We start from the raw sequence: 6,000 nt of genomic DNA on the forward strand, positions 1-6,000 counted from the left end.
AACACTTCAAGGTGTTTCTGTGTGTGTCACACAGTGTGTAACAGTTCAAAGTGTTTATATGTGTGCCACACAGTCTGTTACAGTTCAAGGTGTTTCTGTGTGTGTCACACCGTCTGTAACAGTTCAAGGTGTTCAAGGTGTTTCTGTGTGTGACACACAGTCTGCAACAGTTCAAGGTTTTCAAGGTGTTTCTGTGTGTGCCACACAGTCTTCAGCAGTTCAAGGGGTTTCTGTGTTGCCACACAGTCTACAACAGTTCAAGGTGTTTATGTGTGTGCCACACAGTCTGTAATGTTCAAGGTGTTTCTGTGTGTGCCACACAGTCTGTAACAGTTCCAGGTGTTTATGTGTGTGTTCCACAGTCTGTAACAGTTCAAGGTGTTTCTGTGTATGTCACACAGTGTGTCACTGTTCAAGGTGTTTATGTTTGTGTCACACAGTCGGCAACAGTTCAAAGAGTTTCTGTGTGTGTCACACAGTCTGCAACAGTTCAAGTTGTTTATGTGTGTGCCACACAGTCTTCGGCATTTCAAGGTGTTTCCGTGTGTGTCACACAGTCTGTAACAGTTCCAGGTGTTTCTGTGTGTGCCACACAGTCCGTAACAGTTCAAGGTGTTTATGTGTGTGTTACACAGTCTTTAGCAGTTCAAGGTGTTTCTGTGTGTGCCACACAGTCTGTCACAGTTCAAGGTGTTTCTGTGTGTGTCACACAGTCTGCAACAGTTCAAGGTGTTTCTGTGTGTGTCACACAGTCTGCAACAGTTCAAGGTGTTTCTGTGTGTGCCACACAATCTCCAACAGTTCAAGGTGTTTCTGTGTGTTTGACACAGTTTGTAATAGTTGAAGGTGTGTCTGTTCGTGCCACACAGTCTGCAACAGTTCAAGGTGTTTCCGAGTGTGCCACACAGTCTGTAACAGTTCAAGGTGTTTTTGAGTTGCAGCACAGTCTGCAACAGTTCAAGGTGTTTCTGTGTGTGCCACACAGTCTGCAACAGTTCAAGATGTTTCTGTGTGTGCCACGCAGTCTGTAACATTTCAAGTTGTTTTTGTGTTGCCGCACAGTCTGCAACAGTTCAAGGTGTTTCTGTGTGTGTCACACAGTCTGCAACAGTTCAAGGTGTTTCTGTGTGTGCCACACAGTCTGCAACAGTTCAAGGTGTTTCAGTGTGTGCCACACAGTCTGTAACAGTTCAAGGTGTTTCTGTGTGTGTCACACAGTATGCAACAGTTCAAGGTGTTTCTGTGTGTGTCACACAGTCTGCAACAGTTCAAGGTGTTTCTGTGTGTGTCACACAGTCTGTAGCAGTTCAAGGTGTTTCTGTGTGTGTCACACAGTCTGCAACAGTTCAAGGTGTTTCTGTGTGTGTCACACAGTCTGCAACAGTTCAAGGTGTTTCTGTGTGTGCCATACAGTCTGCAACAGTTCAAGGTGTTTCTGTGTGTGTCACACAGTCTGCAACAGTTCAAGGTGTTTCTGTGTGTGTCACACAGTCTGCAACAGTTCAAGGTGTTTCTGTGTGTGTCACACAGTCTGCAACAGTTCAAGGTGTTTCTGTGTGTGTCACACAGTCTGTAACAGTTCAAGGTGTTTCTGTGTGTGCCACACATTGTCCAACAGTTCAAGGTGTTTCTGAGTGTGAGCCACACCATGTGTAACAGCTCAAGCTTTTTCTCTGTGTGTCACACAGTCTGCAGTAGGTCAGGTTGTTTCCGTATGTGAGCAACACAGTGTGTAACAGTTCAAGGTTTTTCTGTCTGTCAGGCACACAGTCTCCAACAATTCAAGGTGTTTCTGTGTGTGCCACACAGTCTGTAACAGTTGAAAGTGTTCAAGGTGTGTCTGTGTGCGGGTGCACAGTCTGTAACAGTTGAAGGCATTTCTGTTTGTTCCCCACATTGTGTAACACCTCAAGGTGTTTCTGTGTGTGACACACAGTGTCTAACATTTCAAGATGTTTGTGTGTGTGCCACACAGCCTGTATCAGTTCAAGGTGTTTCTGTGTGTTCCCCACAGTGGGTAACACTTCAAGGTGTTTCTGTCTGTGCCACACCGTCTGGAGCTGGTCAAGGTGTTTCTGTGTGTGTCACACTGTCAGTAACATTTCAAGTTGTTTCTGTGTGTGCCACACAGTCTGTAACACTTCAAGGTGTTTCTGTGTGTGTCACACAGTGTGTAACAGTTCAAAGTGTTTATATGTGTGCCACACAGTCTGTTACAGTTCAAGGTGTTTCTGTGTGTGTCACACCGTCTGTAACAGTTCAAGGTGTTCAAGGTGTTTCTGTGTGTGACACACAGTCTGCAACAGTTCAAGGTTTTCAAGGTGTTTCTGTGTGTGCCACACAGTCTTCAGCAGTTCAAGGGGTTTCTGTGTTGCCACACAGTCTACAACAGTTCAAGGTGTTTATGTGTGTGCCACACAGTCTGTAATGTTCAAGGTGTTTCTGTGTGTGCCACACAGTCTGTAACAGTTCCAGGTGTTTATGTGTGTGTTCCACAGTCTGTAACAGTTCAAGGTGTTTCTGTGTATGTCACACAGTGTGTCACTGTTCAAGGTGTTTATGTTTGTGTCACACAGTCGGCAACAGTTCAAAGAGTTTCTGTGTGTGTCACACAGTCTGCAACAGTTCAAGTTGTTTATGTGTGTGCCACACAGTCTTCGGCATTTCAAGGTGTTTCCGTGTGTGTCACACAGTCTGTAACAGTTCCAGGTGTTTCTGTGTGTGCCACACAGTCCGTAACAGTTCAAGGTGTTTATGTGTGTGTTACACAGTCTTTAGCAGTTCAAGGTGTTTCTGTGTATGTCACACAGTGTGTCACTGTTCAAGGTGTTTATGTTTGTGCCACACAGTCGGCAACAGTTCAAAGAGTTTCTGTGTGTGTCACACAGTCTGCAACAGTTCAAGTTGTTTATGTGTGTGCCACACAGTCTTCGGCATTTCAAGGTGTTTCCGTGTGTGTCACACAGTCTGTAACAGTTCCAGGTGTTTCTGTGTGTGCCACACAGTCCGTAACAGTTCAAGGTGTTTATGTGTGTGTTACACAGTCTTTAGCAGTTCAAGGTGTTTCTGTGTGTGCCACACAGTCTGTCACAGTTCAAGGTGTTTCTGTGTGTGTCACACAGTCTGCAACAGTTCAAGGTGTTTCTGTGTGTGCCACACAATCTCCAACAGTTCAAGGTGTTTCTGTGTGTTTGACACAGTTTGTAATAGTTGAAGGTGTGTCTGTTCGTGCCACACAGTCTGCAACAGTTCAAGGTGTTTCTGTGTGTGCCACACAGTCTGCAACAGTTCAAGATGTTTCTGTGTGTGCCACGCAGTCTGTAACATTTCAAGTTGTTTTTGTGTTGCCGCACAGTCTGCAACAGTTCAAGGTGTTTCTGTGTGTGTCACACAGTCTGCAACAGTTCAAGGTGTTTCTGTGTGTGCCACACAGTCTGCAACAGTTCAAGGTGTTTCAGTGTGTGCCACACAGTCTGTAACAGTTCAAGGTGTTTCTGTGTGTACCACACAGTCTGTAACAGTTCAAGGTGTTTCTGTGTGTGCCACACAGTCTGCAACAGTTCAAGGTGTTTCTGTGTGTGTCACACAGTCTGTAATAGTTCAAGGTGTTTCTGTGTGTGTCACACAGTATGCAACAGTTCAAGGTGTTTCTGTGTGTGTCACACAGTCTGCAACAGTTCAAGGTGTTTCTGTGTGTGTCACACAGTCTGTAGCAGTTCAAGGTGTTTCTGTGTGTGTCACACAGTCTGCAACAGTTCAAGGTGTTTCTGTGTGTGTCACACAGTCTGCAACAGTTCAAGGTGTTTCTGTGTGTGCCACACAGTCTGCAACAGTTCAAGGTGTTTCTGTGTGTGTCACACAGTCTGCAACAGTTCAAGGTGTTTCTGTGTGTGTCACACAGTCTGCAACAGTTCAAGGTGTTTCTGTGTGTGTCACACAGTCTGCAACAGTTCAAGGTGTTTCTGTGTGTGTCACACAGTCTGTAACAGTTCAAGGTGTTTCTGTGTGTGCCACACATTGTCCAACAGTTCAAGGTGTTTCTGAGTGTGAGCCACACCATGTGTAACAGCTCAAGCTTTTTCTGTGTGTGTCACACAGTCTGTAGCAGTTCAAGGTGTTTCTGTGTGTGCCACGCAGCCTGCAACAGTTCAAGGTGTGTCTGTGTGCGCCACACAGTCTGTAGCAGTTCAAGGTGTTTTTGTGTGTGCCACGCAGTCTGCAACGGTTCAAGGTGTTTCTGTGTGTGTCACACAGTCTGTAGCAGTTCAAGGTGTTTCTGTGTGTGCAACACAGTCTGCAACAGTTCAAGGTGTTTCTGTGTGCGCCACACAGTCTGCAACAGTTCAAGGTGTTTCTGTGTGTCTCACACAGTCTGCAACAGTTCAAGGTGCTTCAGTTTGTGCCACACAGTCTGTAATTTTTCAAGGTGTTTCTGTGTGTGCCACACAACCTTCAGCAGTTCAAGGTGTTTCAGTGTTTCCACACAGTCTGCAACAGTTCAAGGCGTTTCTGTGTGTGTCACACAGTCTGCAACAGTTCAAGGTGTTTCTGTGTGTGCCACACAGTGTTTAACAGTTCAAGGTGTTTCTGTGTGTGTCACACAGTGTGTAACACTTCAAGGTGCTTCTGTGTGTGCCTCACTGTCTGTAACAGTTCAAGGTGTTTCCGTGTGTGTCACACCATCTGTAACATTTCAAGGTGTTTCTGTGTGTGTGCCACACAGTCTGTACCAGTTGAAGGTGTTTCTGTCTGTTTCCCACAGTGTGTAGCAGTTCAAGGTGTTTCTATGTGCGCCACACCATCTGCAGCGGGTCTAGGTGTTTCTGTGTGTGTCACACAGTCTGCAACATTTCAAGGTGTTTCTGTGTGTGTCGCACAGTCTGAAACAGATCTAGGTGTTTTTATGTGTGCCACACAGTGTGTAACAGTTGAAGGTGTTTCTGTGTGTGTCACACAGTCTGCAGTAGGTCAATTGTTTCCGAATGTGAGCAACACAGTGTGTAACAATTCAAGGTTTTTCTGTCTGTCAGGCACACAGTGTTTAACATTTCAAGGTGTTTCTGTATGTGCCACACCATCTCAGTGGGCCAAGGTGTTTCTGTGTGTGCCACACAGTCTGTAACAGTTCAAGGGGTTTCTGTGAGTTCCCCACATTATGTAACATTTCAAGGTGTTTCTGTGTGTGTCACACAGTCGGCAATAGTTCAAGGTGTTTCTGTGTGTGCCACCTAGTATTTAATTCTTCAAGGTGTTTCTGTGTGTTCCCCACAGTGTGTAGCAGTTCAAGGTGTTTCTATGTGCGCCACACCATCTGCAGCGGGTCTAGGTGTTTCTGTGTGTGTCACACAGTCTGTAACATTTCATGGTCTTTCTGTGTGTGTCGCACAGTCTGAAACAGATCTAGGTGTTTTTATGTGTGCCACACAGTGTGTAACAGTTGAAGGTGTTTCTGTGTGTGTCACACAGTCTACAGTAGGTCAGGTTGTTTCCGTATGTGAGCAACACAGTGTGTAACAGTTCAAGGTTTTTCTGTCTGTCAGGCACACAGTGTTTAACATTTCAAGGTGTTTCTGTGTGTGCCACACCATCTCAGTGGGCCAAGGTGTTTCTGTGTGTGCCACACAGTCTGTAACAGTTCAAGGGGTTTCTGTGTGTTCCCCACATTGTGTAACACTTCAAGGTGTTTCTGAATGTGACATACAGTCTGTAACAGTTCAAGGTGTTTCTGTGTGTGCCACACAGTCTGTATCAGTTCAAGGTGTTTCTCTGTGTGCCACACAGTGTGTAATACTTCAAGGTGTTTCTGTGTGTGACACACAGTGTGTAACACTTCAAGGTGTTTCTGTGTGTGACACACAGTGTGTAACAGTTCCAAGTGTTTATATGTGTGCCACACAGTCTGTAACAGTTCAAGGTGTTTCTGTGTGTGTCACACAGTCTGTAACATTTCAAGGTGTTTCTGTGTGTGACACACAGTGTGTAACAGTTCCAAGTGTTTAT

This window comes from Chiloscyllium punctatum, chromosome 44, assembly GCF_047496795.1.
Source record: "Chiloscyllium punctatum isolate Juve2018m chromosome 44, sChiPun1.3, whole genome shotgun sequence".
NCBI lineage: Eukaryota > Metazoa > Chordata > Chondrichthyes > Orectolobiformes > Hemiscylliidae > Chiloscyllium > Chiloscyllium punctatum.